The following is a 23,459-nucleotide window of genomic DNA, read 5'->3' on the forward strand; positions in this document are numbered from 1 at the left end:
TACAACTGTTTAAACTACCTCTCTTCCGACGATTCTATACGAATCAGACAGAAGGAGCCGTGCTGCACGATTTGCCAGATATCCTCACACTGAATAAAACTGTCTTACTAAATACTGTTCCACCCTGTCCAGCCTATTGACTTGGTCTCATTTCTCTACTAACGAATCATCAACATAATGAAAAATATGTTGCCAATCAATTACATAATTGTGATTCTGAAGCATTTCATTTAGCCTACTTCACCATGCAAATGAAAGGTAATTTACCGAATACAGGTGCGTCAGACTAGCCCAAGCAGCTCATCGAGTATTTAGAACCGAAAGACATTCTGAAGATTGGCTTACACTTCCCTTTTACATAGCTTGGTGGCACCAGAGTTCAGAAATGTCCACCTCTCCTCTATGCTCTCTCAGAGGCATCTCTCTCTACCACGGCGCTGTCAAGCAACATAACCTTACACTTCTGCACGTGTTTAATAAATTAGCACAATCTGAAGGAGGGCTGTCCATAGCCATAGAGAGGTGTCGGGTTTCACTCCGCGCAAGGAGAGGCAGCAGCTCTGCAACTAGACGCTGCAGTAACTGTTAGTGTGGATGCTGTCCCGATGCCGAGAAGTTGATAACGTCCTGACTACAACATTTTAACCATACAAAGGAAACAGTCGCGGAAAAAGTTATTTTGAATTGCCTATCCCTCGTCACCTGACAAGGAATAGGGTACAGAATAAATCACAAGAGGTTGCTGGAGTGAAAACACATTCACCATCCTAAAGGATCATTTAGAAAGGATACCGCTTTGTCTTTTGGAAATGGATTTAATTTAGGAGGTTTTTGACTTTAGTTTAGATTTTTACTCTGTTTTTTTACTCCACAAAGAATTTGTTTAAAGAAGCGACCGTTATTGTTGGGATATTTGCTAACGGACGTGCGTGCGCTCAGTGGCAGAGAAGGAGCATATGAATGTAAGTCCTCGGTTACAGTGTTCTACTACTGTCAAATGTCTGTCTCACCTCGCTAGCTGAAGACTACGAGGTAGTGATTATAAATCGTTGCTATACATTTGATACATTGTTGCGATACGTTTATACGTGTTATACATTGCACTAGTTACATGGACGTTTTATTAGGCTAAAACTTGAGCGCAAATCGTTGCGTTGTTGTCATGTGCAGAATAGGCTAGCACATTATCATGGTCCCTAAACATCACACACAGTCAGTCATGAAGTTAACGAGACAATTTTCAAGCTTGGATGCTTTTAAAGATGAATCTCTTCGTTTGTCTTCTTTCTTCTTCTTTTTCCATACACCTTTTTTTATTCTTTCGGGTCCAAAGTGCAAAAGTTAACGTTTTTTAAGTGTTTACAATGTGTTATAAGTTTTCTAGAATTTACTCCAGGTTTTTGTTTTTGCATCTTTATTTTGGGTATTTGACTCTGATTAGTTATACAGTTATCACATTTATTGTCAAACAGTGCTGTTGTTTTTTTAAGCTTAAATAGATGTATATTTGAGAAGTCAGCAGGACCCATGGACGGGACAGCTGTCAGCGATGTTTAGGTCTTGATACCTTATGTATCATCTAATGATTATCCCGACTAGTGAAACTGCTATCGACAGGCAGGCAGGACCGTGGAACGGCTGCCTGAAAACTGATTCTCATTATAACCCAAACCATCTGGCCCTGACTGAATGCTCTCCTCTCTGCTCATTGCTGTTCTAACTCTGTGATTTTGTTTCCCTCTGTGGGGGCAATCACTTCTTTCAGACGGCATAACACTAGGCTACTGCTGCCAACTCTCCTGAAGGGGAGAGCTTTAAGTATTGGATGTAAAAGGGAGAGAAAAAAGATGCATATTTAGGCAGTTTAACAATAGGTCCGACGTTATATTGCACTGTATGCAAGAAAAGAGAACACACAGACTGCAGGATCAATAGCTCTAGCTGAGATCCTACACTGTAGGCTCTACTATTTAAACCGTTTCAACTTTTGAAAAAACCTTCCAAGCAAACACTAATTATGTAACAAAGAATGACACATATACATTTCTGAGGTCTAGCTCCCCTTGCTTTGCCAGTTAATATAATTTAAGACATTCTAAAAGGAGTCAGAGTCATACAACCACACAACCACACAACAATAATATGATTATAACAAACACACATCAAACCTTTAAAGTGATTATTTGTGGTTTTCTGAAATGATTGAGAAATAATATTATGTTTTAGATTAGAATTCAAATGTGTGGTAGGCTACCCGTCATGGTCTATACTTAGAGCACATTTTCATTGGCAACACCACCATGCTGTCAAAGACAAACAACACAACACCAATCTCAACCAATTAGCTTAATAATACTCTGTCCACCAGGCAAATAATTCACTAGGATGTTACTCCACTGTACTTGGGGTGCTTCCCAAATGGCACCCTATTCCCTATATAGTGCATTACTTTTGACCAGAGCCTATAGGTCTCCTCTCATAGGCTCGTAGCCAATATTCTCTGACCATAGGGCTCTGGTCAAAAGTAATGCACTAGATATAGGGAATAAGGTGCCCTTCCGGACTCTGCCTCTATCTATTAGTATGCTGGTTCTCATGGTGCTCCAAAGTCATCCTCCTTCTGTATTGTCTTGGAGCAGTGTCTGGCAGACCAGTACGCTGACGTCCCTCCCTTCTTTTCTCTCTCTCCTCTCTCCTTCCCTCGCTGTCCACCCAATCGTCAGTTAAAACATAATGTTGGTGTTTTCCCTCCTGGGTGCCAGTGTTGTGTCAGAGAACCCTGCAGCATGTTGTCAGTTATGAGGGGAGGGCCAAGGCACATTCCTGGTCCTCATCGATAATAATTGAATAATAGTTGAGGTAACAATGACAGTCATTAGTTCCCGCTGGAGAGGAATGCCAAGTATGTTTCATATCAGTGAAGCTCAAAGCGATAGATAGATAGATATAGATAGAGATAGAGATAGATCGATAGAGCTCATTGTATAATTTGGTGTTCTCTTATAGAATAATAGTGCATGCCAAAAGACTATGCTAGCTCACTGAGCTAAAGCCTATAGGCTGTATCTTTGGGAGGCCTGAGTGCTAGGTGCATCGTCTGAGTGCTTTGATGATTGGCCCATTCATTTCCTGAATATGAGTTCGCAAGCAGCCATTGGTTAAATCTGACGTGTTCCAATCACAGGAGACTAAAGCCAAGGAAAAGTTGTGCTAAAGCCATTCACTGTAGAGTGGCTGGACTGAGGAGAAAAACTGTATATAGTTTACAAAGAAAACAGTGAAGGAAATGATGCAGAATTGTTGGATGAAACCGCAGCCTGAAACCTCGGCTGTGGCTTTTATGACAATCCAAGGATTATGTCATCAGTCAAGTCCCAGAAGCTCCATGATGAAGTAATTATTTGACTTTATTTGCAGTGTGCCTCTGTGCCTGGGGTGATGATGAGGATAAAAGGTTTCTAACATACTGTATGGAGGGGAATGAACACAACAGCACAGTAGAGCCAAGACTTTCTGATTCATTTCCTGGTTGTTGTTTTTTTACAGCCATAACAGAAGTATATATTAACATTGTATGGAAGCTAGCTATAGTAATAACAGAAGTATACAGCTACATTGTACATTGAAAGTGTACAGGTCAGCCTTTGATGGTCATATCTACTTGGCAGTCTCTAGTCTTGGTCTGACACAGCAAAGCCAATCATTTATGGATTTTCTGGTTGATTTTGACAGGATTGTTGTAACAACAGAGCCAGAACATTTTCCTCTAAAACTGACCAGGCATGCCCTAGAGTTTGTCCCAAAAGGCACATAGGGCACTGGTCAAAATTAGTGCACTAAATAGGGAATAGGGTGCCATTTGGGACATAGAGCTAGTCTTGGCTCCTGGTATGGTTTGTCATAGTTTTACTGGCCCCTGGTGTAACAGAGTATGTTTCCCCCAAGACAGAGAGTTGTGGAGCATCTGCTCAGTGCTGGTACAGTACACACACAAACACACGCACGCTAGCGGTTTCAGGAGACTCTACCTACCTATAGTACCTACAGCTAGGTGTTTATAGGCCCATCATCGTCAGTGTTTCAGACACTCAGACTGAGGTTTTAGATTAGGCAATGATTCCACAAGTCATGATCTGCTTAACATGTGTCTGTTATAATAGTATGACATCAAACATCTGTTAGTAGAAACTGTGAATGATTAGTGACGAGTTCATCTTTAAAACATCTACCTCGCCCTCAACGTCAGCAAAACAAAATAGTTGATTGTTGACTTGAGGAAGCAGGGAGGGAACATGCCTCGATCTACATCAAAGGAACTGCATTAGAGAGAGACAGCAGTTTTAAGTTCCTCTGCTTCCACATCACTGAAGACTTGACATGGACCACAACATCACCACTCTTGTCAAGAGGGCGCAACAGCGGCTCTACTTCCTAGTGGCTGAAGAAATTCGGAATGCCGTCCCCGGGTCCTCTCCAAATACTACCGCTGCACCATCGAGAGCATCCTGACCGGTTGCATCACGGCCTGATACGGGAATTGCTCTTTCCACGACCATAAGGCCCTCCAGTGGGTGGTGGGGATGGCACAGTACATAACTTAAACTGTGCTCCCACCCATCCAGGACATCTACTTGAAAGGGTGCCTTGAAAGGGGAAGGCCTGCAGCATCATCAAGGACCCCACACACCCCAGACATGAGCTGTTCTCTCTCTTACCGTTGGGCAGATGGTATCGGAGCATGAAGTCTGATACCAACAGGCTCAGTGATAGTTTCTATCTTCAAGCCATCAGACTGCTGAACACTTGAACTGGACTGACCAGCTGCTCTGATCCTCCACACCTTAGTACACATGCACTCACTCATGCACACACCCACACAGACATACACACACACACACACACACACACACATATATACATTCAGGATACACACACATCACAACTGCTACTACCAGACTTATTATATTGCTCAATTTATACACCTGACCCCCCCCCCCCCCCCCCACTTCCCCAATACACATGTAAATATTGGACTATAAATTGTTCCTTCCTGTATTATACTTATGCTCAGATATGTATTCTATTCTACTGATCCATTTACTTTATGTTCATATTGTTATCTTTTAGTATTTCTTATTGTTGTTGCTTTGCTGATAAGGAACCTGCAAGTAAGCATTTCGTTGGACGGTTTATTGTATACCATGCGTATCCCACACATACATATTAAACTGAAACTGAGAAGATGCTAGACAGTGAATAACATACCTATCTAAGATGGCACAACAGTTTATATTTGGTCAAGAGATGAGTTCATCTTGTTATTGTGTTAACTAGGGATAATAACAGACCTTTATGTTGACACAACAGATAACTGTTGTAAAAGCTAGTTGCAGTTGAAGTGATACATAGGTAGTCAATTTATGTGACGTTTAAAGCAAGCTTGTTGTGGAAATGCTGGAATGGAATATGAATACATGGTCATGCTACTAATGAATACATGGTCATGCTACTAATGAATACATGGTCATGCTACTAATGAATACATGGTCATGCTACTAATGAATACATGGTCATGCTACTAATGAATACATGGTCATGCTACTAATGGTACAGTAGACCCTGTAGGGATGACATGTGAGTCATTCAACTGAAAACAAAACCATAGAAGTTGACCTCCTCTCTCAGCTGTTACTGTATGTGGTCAGGAGCCAGCCTCCAGCTCCTTTTTCTGATCACTGTGCCCATGTGTTTCAAATGATGCAACCGCCCCAACACACCCACGCCCATAGCAATATCAAATCAGACAGGATCATGTTCAAAGGCCTGAGGAGGAGTGCATGTTTTTCCTGTTCGCTCGCACGACGTCTTACACAAACACCCAGACCATCAAATACCGTAGCTAGGTCCGTCTGATTCTGTCTCCGTTCATGTGGGAAAGAGATGATCTTGCTTTTCTTGGACGTATGTGAGTGTGTGTGTGTGTGTGTACGTGCATGCGTGCGTGTGATGGCCTCACCATGAAAGGAGAAGCCCTGTGTTTTTCCAATGCTCTGTGTGTTTGTTATGGCCAGGGGAGGGAGTGCATGGATAGCCAGGGAACACACGGCACGCACATCAGAGCTCTATGATGGGGATGGCTTTCCCTGGCCCCTTTCCCTGGCCCCTTTCCCTGGCCCCTTGACCTGCCCCTATTGAAGCACTTTGTCTGTCGCCCAAATGGAACCCTATTCGCTTCATACTATTGCACTACTTTTGACCAAGGCCCATAGGGCTTTATAGTGTACTACTTTTAACCAAGGCCCATAGGGCTTTATAGTGTACTACTTTTAACCAAGACCCATAGGGCTTTATAGTGCACTACTTTTAACCAAGGCCCATAGGGCTTTATAGTGCATTACTTTTAACCAAGGCCCATAGGGCTTTATAGTGCACTACTTTTAACCAAGGCCCATAGGGCTTTATAGTGTACTACTTTTAACCAAGACCCATAGGGCTTTATAGTGCATTACTTTTAACCAAGGCCCATAGGGCTTTATAGTGCATTACTTTTAACCAAGGCCCATAGGGCTTTATAGTGTACTACTTTTGACCAAGGCCCATAGGGCTTTATAGTGTACTACTTTTGACCAAGGCCCATAGGGCTTTATAGTGTACTACTTTTGACCAAGGCCAATAGAGCTTTGAGGAATAGGGTGCCATTTGGAATTAGGGTTGCACATCTTGGGGAATATTCAGAGGTGGAAACATTTCGTGGGAATTAACGGGAATATATGGGAATTAACGGAATATATGGGAATTAACGGAATATATGGCAATTAACAGAAATATATGCACATTAATATTAATATTATTTAAATGTAGATGTTTTTTGCATTGGATTTATTTACCATATATGGATACTGAAACATAAACCTTTTACCTTATCATAAATAGACATAATTGCAAAGGATTAAATCCTTCCAATAGAAATAATAATTAAAAATTGTTATGAATTTTAATTAAATGAGTTGACTCTTCACATGGGATGATTTCACTGAACAACAAAAGAAAGGGAATATTGAATTATCTCCAATGATCCATCTCATCTCCCAAAAACGTTTCGAACATACATCTGTCAAATTATAGTCTAGAAACTAAAGCTTTGGTTGTCTTCCTCTCAGGCTTCCATGTCTTCTCCCTGGACCTCCTCAATGTCCACCTCTTGAACATCAGACTCTGAGGCCTCATCATCACTGTCACTTTCCAATGTTGTTGAGGATGGTTCATTGTCAGGCTCAAAAAGTCTCAAATTTCCCCGGATGGCCACCAATTTTTCAACCCTTGTATTGGTCAGCCTGTTGCATGCTTTGGTGTGTGTGTGTTCCCAAACAAGGACCAGTTGCGCTCTGAGGAGGCGGATGATGGAGGCAACAGGGGAAAGAGCCTCAGATCCACAAAGTCTTTTCCCCCGGATGGCTGATTGAGATATGTTGGCACGACTGCCATATTGCATCTCCATCCCAAAGCCCTTGTTTGGAAGTGTACTTCGCCAGACTGCCAAGAATCTTGCCCTCATCCAGGCCAAGGTGGCGAGACATGGTGGTGATGGCACCATAGGCCTTGTTGATCTCTGCACCAGACAGGATGCTCTTGCCAGCATACTTGGGGTCCAACATGTACGCTGCGGCGTGTATGGTCTTCAGACAGAAGTCTGCGCGCTTTTTGATGGATTTCAGAACTGCAGTTTCCTCTGCTTGGAGCAACAGGGAAGTGGGCAGGACAGTACGGATTTCTTCTCTTACATCTGCAAGCAGAGTTTGAACATCAGACAGGATGGCATTGTCTCCCTCAATCCGTCACATACCTAACTATTTCCTTGGCTCTCTTGTAGAGTGTATCCATTATTTTCAGTGCCATGATGTCCTTGAGGAGAAGATTAAATGCATGAGCAGCACAGCCAATGGGTGTGATGTGAGGGTAGGACTCCTCCACTTTAGACCAAGCAGCCTTCATGTTCACAGCATTGCCTGTCTGTCACCAGTGCAAATGCCTTCTGTGGTCCAAGGTCATTGATGACTGCCTTCAGCTCATCTGCAATGTAGAGACTGGTGTGTCTGTTGTCCCTTGTGTCTGTGCTCTTGTAGAATACTGGTTGAGGGGTGGAGATGATGTAGTTAATTATGTTTTAAAATGAAACTGTATGGAAACAGGTGAATTAACACTCCTCAGTTAGTAGGCTCAAGCAAGCTAAACCCCACATAGTAGCAAAAACTAACCATCAGAAATTGTTAACAAGTTAGAAATGATTTAAACACACTTTGCCATAGGCTACTATTTACGAGTTAACAAAAAATTATGTATGTCATATAAAATATATTCGCCCAACCCAGTATTGTAATCAAAACTTACCAGAAAGCATGTAGTCCTTGGCTCAGACAGTATAGTAGTGTGGCCTCAATAGCATCTCATTAGTGTGCAAGATCTTGAGAATCAGCTGTACATGTGATGGAAGAGTGCACTGCACATGTGATGGAAGAATGCACTGTGCATGCAGAGGGTTGCAATTCCATTGAATTGGGGGTAGTTTAACCAAAATATGCCACAAGACCTAGAATTGCCTTATGTGTATCCCACAAAAAAAGGTTCACTGTTATAAGATAACGTTTAAGATGAATTTAAGCAGAATTCCCCAAATTCACTTCCCATGGAAAATTTCTGGACAATTTCCGGAAATTTCCCGGAAAGTCTCCAATCCTTTGCAACCCTATTTGTAACACATCCCTGACTCTCTGGTCCCCATTACCACCGTACACAGAAATATGGCACCTCCGAATGTGGCTCCAGACAGCTCTGTTTCAGCCGGGCCTCCATATGCAGAATTCAGAGTGTTTGTGTAGTTTTACTTCATGCTTGTCGTGTTAATATCCAGACAGTCCGGATTAACAATTCACTCTGTGGATTCGTTTGTGGAGAGACTCTGGCGCCCCAACGTGCCCTGTGCTCCCCTCCCTAGTGCCCCAGCGGCCCAGCCCCCTCCCAGCCAAACACTCGGCTCTTCAAGGCTCAGAAGTTTCATTGGAATTAGCTGGAATCTTGACATGGAATTTGAAGCTCATTTTGAGGATTTGTGATCATACAGTCCAGGCTGGTGACTAGCTTTGATTAGTCTGTGGCTGCATCCCAAATGGCACCCTATTGCCTATGGTGTACTACTTTGACCAGAGCCCTATGGGCTTTGGTCAAAAGTCATGTAGGGAATAGAGTGCCATTTGGAACACAGCCTATGTGTCAGAGCTACTCTGAGCGTAGACTTTCTGATAAAGACGCGTTCAGAAACAGATCTGTACATAGTTGGAACAAAGTGTTTTGAAGAGATACAGGGATAATCGGGGGAATATTGTTGGACTTGTGCTTTGTCTAGCTTTACTTTTGTTTAACAGTATATCTCCTATCAAACATCTCTTAAAATGCGTTTAGAGTTTTTCCAAGATTAAATAAAGTAAATTAAGATTAAGATTTACAAGATTAAATAAAGTTCTTATATGAGTCTCATTGATCATCTTATTCCCAAGCACTGATTTACTTCTGCTCAATATTTGACTTTCTTCTTCTCTTCAATGAATTATTCACAAAACAATTATATTATATTTACAGAGATACGCCTGTGATTGCAGCATTGAGAGGCTTGATGAGTAATAATAGCATATTCTTCCACTTGGAAGAATTGAACGTCTCCCAAGACGTTGGCTGTTCACATATACTTACACTGACACCCCAACACACACACACACACACACACACACACACACACACACACACACACACACACACACACACACACACACACACACACACACACACACACACACACACACACACACACACACACACACACACACACACACACACACACAGTCTTGTACAGCTAACCTTGTGGGGACACACAATTCAATCCAATTGAAAATCCTATTTTCCCTAACACCAAACTCGTACTCTTACCCTAACCTTAACTCTAACCTTAACACAAAAACCTAACCTTAACCCTAACCCTACTGAAAAGATTTGGCATGGGTCCTCAGATCCTCAAAAGATTTTACAGCTGCACCATCGAGAGTATCCTGACGGGTTGCATCACTGCCTTGTATGGCAACTGCTCGGCCTCCGACCGCAAGACACTACAGAGCATAATGCGAGTACATCACCGGGGCCAAGCTTCCTGCCATCCAGGACCTCTATTTCAGGCGGTGTCAGAGGAAGGTCCTAAAAATTGTCAAAGACCCTAGTCATAGACTGTTCTCTCTGCTACCGCATGGCTGCTGCTGCTACTCTCTGTTATGCTATGCATAGCCACTTTAATAACTCTACCTACATGTACATAATTACCTCAATGACCTTGAGACCGGTGCCCCTGCACATTGACCCGTTGAATCTGTACCGGTACTCCCTGTATATAGCCCCGCTATTGTTATTTACTGCTGCTCTTTAATTATTTGTTATTCTTATCTCTTACTTTTTTTAGGTATTTTCTTAAAACTGCATTGTTGGTTAAGGGCTTGTAAGTAAGCATTTAACTGTAAGGTCTACACCTGTTGTATTCGACGCATGTGACAAATAAAATTTGATTTGATTTGATTTAACCCTAAAACTAACCTTAGCTCCTAACCCCAACCCTTAACATAATTCTAACCCTAACATTAACTCTAACCTTAACCCCAAACGCCCTAGAAATAGCATTTGACCTTGTGGGGACTAACAAAATATTTCCTGGAATATAGAAAAAATGGAACATCGACTCGGTACTGGTTCTCCCTGTATTATTATTTTTACTCTTTATTTTTATTTGTTATTCACTGTGTATTTATTCCTCGTGTCACTATTTAAAAATGTTGTTTTAATTTTGATCTTATCTTTAACTCTGCATTGTTGGAATAGGACCCGTAAGTAAGCATTTCCCTGTTAGTCTACACCTAAAATTTAATTTGAAATAGCACCCTGTTCCCTATTTAGTGCACTACTTTTGACTAGGGCACACAAGGTTCCCCATAGGGCCCTGGTCAGAAGTAGTGCACTATATTGGGAATAGGTTGCCATTTGGGACACTGCCGTGGTTCAGGAGATGAAACAGGCTGATCGTGGATCTGGGATTGTTTCATCTATGGGCAGCGCTGCCTATAATATTCACTATGTTTGACAGTCGCCTTTATTTCAGATTGTTTAGCTCTAAACTTGGGAAATGTCAGAACTCTGGCACCCTTCTGTGACGTGGCGGATCAGGCTAATAGAGGAAGGCAGCAGCGTTTGTTTAGACAGATTATGTGTCTCAGTCGGCGTCCCAAATGTCACCCTATTCCCTATTTAGTGCACTTCTTTTGACAAAGGCCCGTCAGAAGTAGTGCTCTATGTATAGAATGGGGTGCTATTTGGGATGCAAGCAGAATGTGACCCCCCCTCCCACTGAAGGACCGCGACACAGTAAAGACTCATTTTGCTTTTAATAAAAATAACTTTTGGCGATGTGAAATCAATTGGTGCCAACAGGTTAATGTGTGTGTGTGTGTGTGTGTGTGTGTGCGTGCGTGCGTGCGTGCATGTGTGTGCGTGGTCTGTAAGTGTTGCTTTTCTGTGAGGTTAGACAGCAACAGTTGAGACAAAGTCAAAGGATCAGCTGCAAAAATAGGTGGTCATTATTTAACAGGTAATGTTGAAGACTGAATCAAGATGCAGAATACGTAGGTAATGAAAAATAATGAAAAATAATACAATTACTTAATTGTCCAAAATAGTAATATTATCTTAACTTGAGGACAAAGGCTAAAGTGCCTCAACCACAGGGCAAATGCCAATGAACTCACATATCTGAGTATAATATGGCAGAGCTATAGTAACAGCATGTTACCTAGCAGTGGCCGTGCCGCACTTTCTCGGGGCCCCACTGCAATGATGCAGCATTGGGGGAAACAGCTAACTTCTTACACTTCTACACATTTTTTAATCGTGCAAATGTGCAATTTTATAACTAATCTCATGTTATTATGCACATTTTGCCATGAGACTGAGAGAAAATGTTGATGTTTTAAAGCAAATTTTCTGCAATTCTACACATATTGCCATGGGGCAGAGAGAAACATACGCAGTTTTAAAGCTAATGTCATGCTATTCTGGAGAGAAATCCAGACCAGTTTACTTGGTATGAATGGCACTAAAAGCATAATCCAGATTTGACTTATGCAGGGAAATAAAACAAAGGCATGTGATATATCAGAAATTGTGTAATAGAATCATTGTAAACCTAAAATATTGTCTTATTAGGCAGGTCAGTTAAGAACAAAATCTTAATTACAATGATGGCCTAGGAACAGTGGGTTGACTGCCTTGTTCAGGGGCAGAACAACAGATTTGTACCTTGTCAGCTCGGGGATTCAATCTAGCAACCTTTCGGTTACTGGCCCAGCGCCCCAACCACTAAGCTACCTTCCGCCCCATATAATCATAGATACAGTTTATACTGTTCTGTGTAAATAGCCTGTAAGATATATGTAAACAGATCATAAATGTTTGTTTTCTTGGAAAGATGGAAGGGATATTATATGATACAATATCAGTAGCCTACTTGTCACATTTACACCATTTCTAAATCCTATAATCTACTACTCATTTCAGACAGTGTAAGGCTGTGGATTGACTACATTTCTAAATCCTATAATCTACTACTCATTTCAGACAGTGTAAGGCTGTGGATTGACTACATTTCTAAATCCTATAATCTACTACTCATTTCAGACAGTGTAAGGCTGTGGATTGACTACATTTCTAAATCCTATAATCTACTACTCATTTCAGACAGTGTAAGGCTGTGGATTGACTACATTTCTAAATCCTATAATCTACTACTCATTTCAGACAGTGTAAGGCTGTGGATTGACTACATTTCTAAATCCTATAATCTACTACTCATTTCAGACAGTGTAAGGCTGTGGATTGACTACATTTCTAAATCCTATAATCTACTACTCATTTCAGACAGTGTAAGGCTGTGGATTGACTACATTTCTAAATCCTATAATCTACTACTCATTTCAGACAGTGTAAGGCTGTGGATTGACTACATTTCTAAATCCTATAATCTACTACTCATTTCAGACAGTGTAAGGCTGTGGATTGACTACATTTCTAAATCCTATAATCTACTACTCATTTCAGACAGTGTAAGGCTGTGGATTGACTACATTTCTAAATCCTATAATCTACTACTCATTTCAGACAGTGTAAGGCTGTGGATTGACTACATTTCTAAATCCTATAATCTACTACTCATTTCAGACAGTGTAAGGCTGTGGATTGACTACATTTCTAAATCCTATAATCTACTACTCATTTCAGACAGTGTAAGGCTGTGGATTGACTACATTGTTTAAATGGAATGTTGGCATATTATCAGATATTTAAAACATGTATGGAATCATTCCTCTGGCTAGCTTGCTAACAAACATACAGTGCAGATAAATTCTTCAAATTCATTATTTTACACAATATCTTATCGCTGCACTGGCAAACCATGGTTGACCATCTCCCGGACCAAAATGGCCTAATTCTATGGGGGCGATCTCCAGGGGGTCGCCCCAATTTGTTGTTTTTTATTGGGGGTTTGTGTGGTAGCTAGTTATATCTAAAAGCAGAGTGCTCACCTTTATAAAACAGAGGACTCATCTTTATATCTGTGCCATTATAGCTTCTGTGACAACATGGGCAGCTCCATTGAGGCAACAACCAATAGGAATCCCCACCCAGTTGACTACTTTGACTACAATAAAACGGCAGAAGCATGGTTGAAGCCCTCAATGACGCTGACCATGCTAAACGTTGACCATGCTTACCTGAATGAGGAGACAGCATCCTGAAAGGACCTGCCCTAACCTGGCATTTAAATCCATGCATCACCTAAACAGAAAAATTCTCAATAACAGTGATTAACACACTTGAAAGGCAATAGTATGACACTCGTTTTACATAATAATGGACAGCAATTAGAAAGTTACTAAACACAATGACATACTATGCATAAACACGAGTGCTGCAACCTTTATCAGGGCTCAACCTAAAGCTGTGAACATGCCGGCGCGTGCTCACCTAGGAAACCAGTTCAGACACCATGGTGAGTAGGCCTAGAGAAGTTGCCATTACCATAAATTAAATGGTAACCAGATTCTGGCTATTGTGTTTTTTATATAATACAAAGCATAATGTTTGAAGGAATATCAGGTTAGGAAATGTTTGTAGGCTACCAAAAAAATCAGGCCATTTGTGTGGGGAGAAATGGAGGGAAACGTCCCCAAGTGGCGATAGCTCTCAGACACATCATCACACTCAATAAGTAATACCCAAGGATATACAGTACTAGATCAGAGCTAAGTGTTGTTGGTGTAGGCTAAGTGGCTTTGCCTGGACGTTGATGAATGTAGGCCATTATTTCTGCATGGTGCTTGATGCCTCCAACTACTTTCTGCTAGGGATTTTGTGGGTGATTTGAGTAAGTCTTCCAGAGTAAGTCTTCCAGAGTAAATCCCTCCAGTGAACTCAGAGAGTGGTTCTGTTTAGCATACAGTACAAGTCAAAAGTTTGAACACACCTACTCATTCCAGGGTTTTTATTTATTTGTACTATTTTCTACATTGTAGAATAATAGTGGTCATCAAAACTATGAAATAACACATATGGAATCATGTAGTAACCAAAAAAGTGTTAAAATCTATATTTTATCTATATTTATATTTTTCAAAGTAGCCACCCTCTGCCTTGATGACAGCTTTGCACACTCTTGGCATTCTCTCAACCAGCTTCATGAGGTAGTCACCTGGAATACATTTAAATTATTATTATTATTTTAAAAATGTAACCTTTATTTAACAAGGCAAGCCAGTACAAATTGTTATTTATAATGATGGCCTACCGGGGAACAGTGCCTTGTTCAGGGGCAGAACAATAGATTTTTACCTTGTCAGCTCTGGAATTCAATCCAGCAACCTTTCGGTTACTGGCCCAACGCTCTAACCACTAGGCTACCTGCCGCCCCAATTAACAGTTGTGACTTGTTAAAAGTTAATTTGTGGAATTTTGTTCCTTCTTAATACATTTGAGCCAATTTCGTAACAGCTCAAATAAGCAAACGACAGTCAATCATTATTTTAAGATACGAAGGTCAGTCAATCCGAAAATGTCAAGAACTTTGAAAGTTTCTTCAAGTGCAGTCGCAAAAACCATACAGCGCCATGATGAAACTGGCTCACATGAGGACCGCCACAGGAATGGAAGACCCAGTTTTCTCTGCTGAACAGAATAAGTTCATTAGAGTTAACTGCACCTCAGATTGCAGCCCAAATAAATGCTTCATGGAGTTCAAGTAACAGACACATCTCAACATCAACTGTTCAGAGGAGACTGCGTGAATCAGGCCTTCGTTCATGATCGAATTGCTGCAAAGAAACCACTACTAAAGGACACCAATAATAAGAAGATAATTGCTTGGGCCAAGAAACACAAGCAATGGACATTAGACCAGTGGAAATCTGTTCTTTGGTCTGATGAGTCCAAATTTTTGATTTTTGGTTCCAACCGCCGTGTCTTTGTGAGACGCAGAGTAGGTGAACGGATGATCTCCGCATGTGTGGTTCCCACCATGAAGCATTGCGGAGGTGTGATGGCATCGGAGTGCTTTGCTGGTGACACAGTTGGTGATTTATTTAGAATTTAAGGCACACTTAACCAGCATGGCTACCACAGCATTCTTCAGCGATATGCCATCCCATCTGGTTTGCGCTTAGTGGAACTATAATTTGTTTTTCAACAGGACAATGACCCAACCCACCTCCAGGCTGTGTAAGGGCTATTTGACCAAGAAGAAGAGTGATGGAGTGCTGCATCAGATGACCTGGCCTCCACAATCACCTGACTTCAACCCAATTGAGATGGTTTGGGATGAATTGGACCGCAGAGTGAAGGAAAAGCAGCCAACAAGTGCTCAGAATATGTGTGAAATCCTTCAAGACTGTTGGAAAAGCATTCCTCATGCAGCTGGTTGAGAGAATGCCAAGAGTGTGCAAAGCGGTCATCAAGGCAAAGGGTGGCTACTTTGAAGAATCTCAAATATAAAATATATTTTGATTTGTTTAACACTTTTTTTGGCTACGACATGATTACATGTGTTATTTCATAGTGTTGATGTCTTCACTTTTAGTCTACAATGTAGAAAATAGTACAAATAAAGAAAAACCCTTGAATGAATAGGCGTCCAAACTTTTGACTGGTACTATATATGCCTACTAAGACCCAGAGACAATGGCAAACCAAGAACCAGAAAAGTTAAGCTCTGTTAGAGAAACATGGCACCCTATTCCTTACATAATACACTACATTTGACCAGAACCCTATGCACTATATTGGGAATATGTTTGGTCCAGTGGCGATTTTAGCATGTAAATCTTGGTGGGACAAAAACATTTAAAAGTGGGATGCATGCCAGCAAAGCCACTACACAACAGTACATTAATTGCACGATGACAAACAGTTCCCACGAACCATTCCACATTAATTGCACGATGACAAACAGTTCCTACGAACCGTTAGGGCCTACATAAACCTGTCCCAACAGCAAGTATCATGACACTAGGTGAGACCCAAATGCAGACACAGCAGGCAGATGGTTGGAGTTTAAGATGTTTAATAATCCAAAGTGGTAGGCAAGAGAATGGTCGTGGACAGGCAAAAAGGCCTAAACCAGATCAGAGTACAGGAGGTACAGAGTGGCAGGCAGGCTCAAGGTCAGGCAGGCAGGTACAGAGTCCAGAACATGCAAGGGTCAAACCCGGGAGGACTAGAAAAAGGAGAAAAGGAAAAGCAGGAAAACCCACTGGTAGGCTTGGACATTCAAGATGAACTGGCACAGAGAGACAGGAAACACAGGGATAAATACACTGGGGAAAACAAGCGACACCTGGAGGGGGTGGAGACATTAACAAGGACAGGTGAAACAGATCAGGGTATGACACAGAGTCCCAACACCTTACCACTGTTACACCTGGCTAGCAGCGAAACAGTTCATTCAGCCTAATTTACTCCTTTAAAAAAAGCATAGCTGATATGGCTGACTTGCTTAATAAACAAATGTGGTTTCTACTGACAATTGAGCTGTACAAACTATGGCATAAGCGAACGATGAGTGAATAAGAGGCAATTAGTAATTTCCATTAAGACATTAATGAGCGAGCTAGGATGGACATAGTCAGTATAACTATTTGTTCAGCACCTTTGAAATGTACAGCGACAGAATTCAGGACATGGGCCGTTTTTACAGTGTTCTCCCTGCACACCAAGTCAGAACCGTAGGATAAATAATGGGGGCATATAAGCAGACAATGAAAGATCTTACAATATTCGATGATTACATTTCTCTAAAACAGGTTGTAAGCTACATGTGCACCACCAAGTTAGAACAGTAGCTGAAATGAAAAGGGGAAAATATAACAAATTATTAGGGTGAGGCACATGGGCTACTAACAGCTTGCTACACAACGTACACTTAATATTACTTTATTAGCTATAGTATACATATCTCCCTGGCATGTTACATCATTTATGCAGCTGTCACACCCTGGCCTAACCAAAATAGAGAATAAAAGCCTCACTATGGCCAGGGTGTGACAGCTGCATAAATGATGTAACATGCCAGGGAGATATGTATACTATAGCTAATAAAGTAATATTAAGTGTACGTTGTGTAGCAAGCTGTTAGTAGCCCATGTAGCCCTGTGACTAGGGTGGGCATTCTAGTTTCTTTATTTCTATGTTTTGTATTTCTATGTTTTGGCCGGGTATGGTTCTCAATCAGGGACAGCTGTCTATCGTTGTCTCTGATTGGGAATCACACTTAGGCAGCCTTTTTTCCGTTGGTGTTTGTGGGTAGTTATCTTTGTTAGTGGCACTATAGCCCTGTTAAGCTTCACGGTCGGTTCTTGTTTTGTTGGCGACATTTATATAAAAGGAAAATGTACGCTCACCACCGCTGCACCTTGGTCTCCTTCCGACGACGGCCGTGACAGCGGCAGCATACATTACATTTTTGGACTCATCTCGTTGCGCTGTGCTCACTTGAACAGGAAGGTGGTGCGGCGGTCCTTCGTGGGCAAATTTTGTCATCAAACTTTGTCATCAAAGTCTGGTATTCTCTGGATTTATGATGCTTTCAAGACAACTGTGAACTCGGAAAAATAACAAGGTCGAAACATGATAACGTCAGTGATCTTCAGGTCGTAGCTCTAGAAAGAGTCTGGAGTTCCGGATTTACAATTCCGAGTTTGATGAACGTTCAAAATGTATTTTCCCAGTTGGAGCTCGTTTCTTCCCCAGTTGTCTTGATCTCAATGAAGTCAGATTTCGCAGTTTCGAGTTAACAGTTGTTTTGAGTGCTGCACAAATCATGCTTCATTGACAGCATGGCCAATGTTGATCGTTTATAGAGACCCTTAATCCCAGACAGGGGACCACACAGACACTCCACTGAATAGCAGGCTAGTGATTGCTTTGCAATGCTTTCAAACCACTCATTGTTGAATTTACGATTTCCAACTTGTTGTGTAATGTTTATGTCCAATTGCCGATGAGCACCGATACGTTTTATCTATAATTTCTCTTCATTTGACAAGGATTAAAAAGGATTTGCCAGTATATTGTCGACTTGATTCTTGATAATGACTGTTAGCTTTGACTGATAGACTTTGAAAGTATGATGTTGACATGATCAGTACAATGAAAAACATGAGCTGGCACACACCCAGAGAAAAATATTTTAAGTAGAGGTGCTGACTAAAGGTGAATAAACTATAAGTTATAAAAATAAACAGAATCACACACTCTATATACAGTGGGGCAAAAAAGTATTTAGTCAGCCACCAATTGTGCAAGTTCTCCCACTTAAAAAGATGAGAGAGGGCCTCCCGGGTGGCGCAGTGGTCTAGGGCACTGCATCGCAGTGCTAACTGCGCCACCAGAGTCTCTGGGTTCACGCCCAGGCTCTGTCGCAGCCGGCCGCGACCGGGAGGTCCATGGGGCGACGCACAATTGGCATAGCGTCGTCCGGGGTAGGGAGGGTTTGGCCGGTAGGGATATCCTTGTCTCATCGCACTCCAGCGACTCCTGTGGCGGGCGGGCGCAGTGCGCGCCAACCAAGGGGGGCCAGGTACACGGTGTTTCCTCCGACACATTGGTGCGGCTGGCTTCCGGGTTGGAGGCGCGCTGTGTTAAGAAGCAGTACGGCTGGTTGGGTTGTGCTTCGGAGGACGCATGGCTTTCGACCTTCGTCTCTCCCGTGCCCGTACGGGAGTTGTAGCGATGAGACAGGGTAGTAATTACTAGTGATTGGATACCACGAAAAATTGGGGAGAAAATGGGATAAAAATTAAAAATAAATAAATAAATAAATAAATAAATAAAAAAAGATGAGAGAGGCCTGTAATTTTCATCATATGTACACTTCAACTATGACAGACAAAATGAAAAAAAATCCAGAAAATCACATTGTAGGATTTTTAATGAATTTATTTGCAAATTATGGTGGAAAATAAGTATTTGGTCAATAGCAAAAGTTTATCTCAATACTTTGTTATCTTTTTAAGTGGGAGAACTTGCACAATTGGTGGCTGACTAAATACTTTTTTGCACCACTGTATAAACTCCCAGTCATTTTTGGGGTAAATCACCAGTGTTTCGGCGTCACTGTGCCTTCTGACATGATCAGTCCAATCAAGCTACAGGAAGATATAATGTGATTTGACGTCATTTTATCTGTGACCAATGACCTTGAGCCTTCTTGGATGGGCACTTATAATGTAACTCTATGGCAGAACCCAAGGTGCTTGAATTTTCAAGCTCTACCCTGTGCTCTACTGCGGTGACGTAGTGTCCCATGAGTGACAGAACACTGAGCCAATCACGGCGCAACTAGAGAACATTACCAACACCTACGCTCCGTATTTTCCGCTGGCTGCTCCACCAACATAGAAAGAACTGGGCTAGGCTGAAACACCCTCATTTTGGAGCTGCCATACTTTTTTTTAGCTAAACATGTTGGTCTCAAAACAGTTGGGACTCTGCCCCACCTGCCCTGAATGACGGGTCGCCACTGGTATGGTCAATGGTAGTGCACAGTATAGGGAATATGGTGCTAATATGCAGCCAGGACCTGTTGACACGCTCGGCTCAGTTGAGGGGATTTAAAGGGACCTGGGTTAAAAAAAGCCTGACCATGTAGAACTTTAAACAAACTTAAACACAGTAAAGTATCAGCATTAGTAGGGTTTTAGGGCAAAGTTCCCACACACACTAATGCTATTAGACATGATGAGTATTGAGTCAATGTTTTGTTAAATTGGCGTGTTTGAATGGATGTACTGTATAATGTATTTGTCTTAGGCTTGTGTCCCAAATGGAAACAAATGGTACCTTGTTTCCTACAAAGTGCACTACTACTGACCAGGGCATGTGCACTATGTAGGGAATAGGATACTACTTGGGACATAACCTTAGTGATAAAGATGAGGGGGACACTTTTAATTCCGTCTCTGTGCGCTTTGCTTGCCAACTTCTCTATTAGACCATCAACATCTTTATTACTGTACTCTGAAGTGCTGTGTTGCCAGACAGACTTCTCTTTCCCCAAGGCTCAGGCCTGTATTTGTTCTCTTCCCTAAGGCTCCCGGCTGGCACCTAACTGGCCTGTATTCAGGATTCCCCTTTGGCATGTTCCAAAGCCCCTGGCAGCAGCACAGCTACGTTGTCCCCCCTATGCTCTCTCCCTCTGTTCTCTCCCTCTGCTCTCCAGACTACAGGGAGGGAGAAACATCTTTGATCAGCTAGGTAGCTCTCTGTTTGTCTAGCAGCTAGTAGAACCCAAACCCCCTATCCCTGCCAGTCAGCCAGTGGGGGAAACCATACGTGTTTTCCACATACTGTTATATATTTAATAGAGCATTTAGTACAAGAATAAGGAACATTGTTCGAGCTATAAAGCAATAGTACTATGCTGAGTTAGTGTGTAGTTTGTGACTTTATGTTGGGCTTAATCTAGCATCATACAGTTAGAGCTGTAGTAGAGCTGTAGGACCCATGCTGGTGGCTGGGCCTGCTAGATCTATTAGGCTGCAGCAGAGTGGTACTCCAGCTGCAACACACACACACACACACACGACCAGACCAAGACCAGAGCCTGCATTATTTCTGCTGTGGCATTCGAACAAAGATTCCTGCCTCCTTGAAAAGTCATCCTTTGTTCCTTTGAAAAAACACCTAGAAGTCCTGCCTCAGCATTGCTATAAAGTAAATCATTATTGCGCGAAAGTACTTCCATGTTGGCAGCGCAATGGAAACCTCTGTGGACTTAAATTGTACCTAATATATGGAGCTACCACAGACTCTGCCATTAGTGGATAATTAGTAGTGAAAGCTTTTAAAATCCTGGCCAACTACAGTATAAACCATTGAGATTAGGTCTCTGGTCAAACATAGTGCACTATGTAGGGAATAGGGTGCCATTTGGGATGGATGATAGGCAACAGATACAGTGAACGGATCCTTGATGTAAACTGCTTCACTCTCTTAGAAGGCACTCAACTAGATTCATTTACAAGCCATGCATAGATGAAGACATGTAAAGAAAAGGGTTCAGCTTGTCAAATTCAATATTTTAACCACAGAAAGAGTGAAATGAACAGCAGGCTACAACTTCATAACTCTGCTGTCTACACACGAAAGCTGTCACTTAAGAATGCCCTGACTGTAGGATTTCACCACAGAACTAGAATGAGTTCTGTTTTTAGTTCAGTCCAATTCCATGGTCTTCTTCCATCATCAGTTTGTACTGTGTTTTTGAATGACGGCTGACAATCATGACTGACTGAAATTAGCCTTTGAATCCCATCTGGTGGAGGCAGGCTTCCAGCACCCACGATTAGAGCCAAGCCAGGAGAGGAGAGAGGAGAGAGGAGAGAGGAGAGGGCAGACTGCAAGGAGCCGTACTGCTCTCCTCCTTCGCTCTCCGCTCCTCCTGTTCTCCTCTCTTCCGCTCTGCTCTGTTCCCTCGCTCACTATGTCGCACACGCACACACACACACACACACACACACACACACACACACACACACACACACACACACACACACACACACACACACACACACACACACACACACACACACACACACACACACACACACACACACACACACACACACACACACACACACACACACACCACACACACCATACACACATGCATGAATCCCACACGCATGCACACACACACAATACAAGCATGCACAAATCCACGTTCTAAAATACATGCTCACATACCCCTAGTCACTCACAGACACACACATGTAGTACTGTACAGTCTGAAGCGAGGATATTTCCCTGAATGGTGCAGTACTGCCACTAGGGGGAGTCTGGTTGGCCTCTAGTAATATTCTCCTACAGTAAAAAACATAATTTCTCAACATGTAATAAAACTTCTGTTTTCATGTTCAGAGTTTTCTAGGAGAACAGTAAAGTTGATTTTTTTTCACATGACAAAATAAATTAGTTATGAATAGGATTGAGTTAAACAGAACCACTGACAACTGGAAATAAAAAAACGGGTCTCCTCTTGTTATGAGAGACAGACAATAATTACTTGTTTGCCAGAGACACATTTAGTGGTTTTGGACTATTCAGCAGACGGTGACAGTCAGCTCATTCAGACATCCCACAATGCTTCATAGGGTCTCACAACAAATTACAAGTCATCAACAGTTGGGAGATACCCTGCCAAAACTGTTGTTATCTATAATGCGAAACAGTTTTGTCATCCTATTCCCTATATGGGCCCATAGGGCTCTGGTCGAAAGTTGGGCACTATGTAGGGAATATGGTGCCATTTGGGACACAGAGTGTGTAATTGCTCCATTTCACAGTATCTCTTCTTCAGAAATCATCGTTTTGTGTGGCAATCCATATCATCCTCATTCTCACTGTTACCACTTTGTGGTTGTTCAAATATAGTGCTCTCTTGGCTGTTATGTCTTAAATAATCGGCTAACTACAGAGAGAGTCAGGATGTATTGTTAAGGATATCCCCCTGAACAGTTTTTTATTTATATATTTATTTTTAAAATTTAAGGGGTGGATCAGCTTAATATTGCGGTAAGATTGTTGCTTCCATCAATGTAATTGTCTGCATCATTTCCAATCCCCCATTTATTTTTTTGTTAAATATATCCATACACGCATGCATACATATACACATACAGTATATACATACACATACCTATATAGACATACATACTTTTTTAAAGAATATACCTTTATTATTATTCCCCGCAAACCCTACCACCGATCCCCCAATTGGAGTAAACTAATAAACACTTCGGCTTTTACCTTCAATTTATACATCTTATACA

General features: G+C 41.8%; 1 protein-coding gene across 2 annotated transcripts in view; it reads left to right on the plus strand.

Annotated features, from left to right (window-relative positions):
• Positions 1 to 450: 450 nt before the first annotated feature.
• The window catches only part of LOC129832085 (protocadherin-16-like), a 242,593-nt gene continuing 219,584 nt past the window's right edge, over positions 451 to 23,459 (plus strand). For both annotated transcript variants that reach the window (XM_055895838.1, XM_055895839.1), the window contains exon 1: positions 451 to 962. The gene's annotated coding sequence lies outside the window, so the exon portion shown is untranslated. The remainder of the gene's footprint in view (positions 963 to 23,459) is intronic.

The sequence above is a fragment of the Salvelinus fontinalis genome, chromosome 33 (assembly GCF_029448725.1).
Source record: "Salvelinus fontinalis isolate EN_2023a chromosome 33, ASM2944872v1, whole genome shotgun sequence".
In the NCBI taxonomy this organism is placed as follows: Eukaryota; Metazoa; Chordata; class Actinopteri; order Salmoniformes; family Salmonidae; genus Salvelinus; species Salvelinus fontinalis.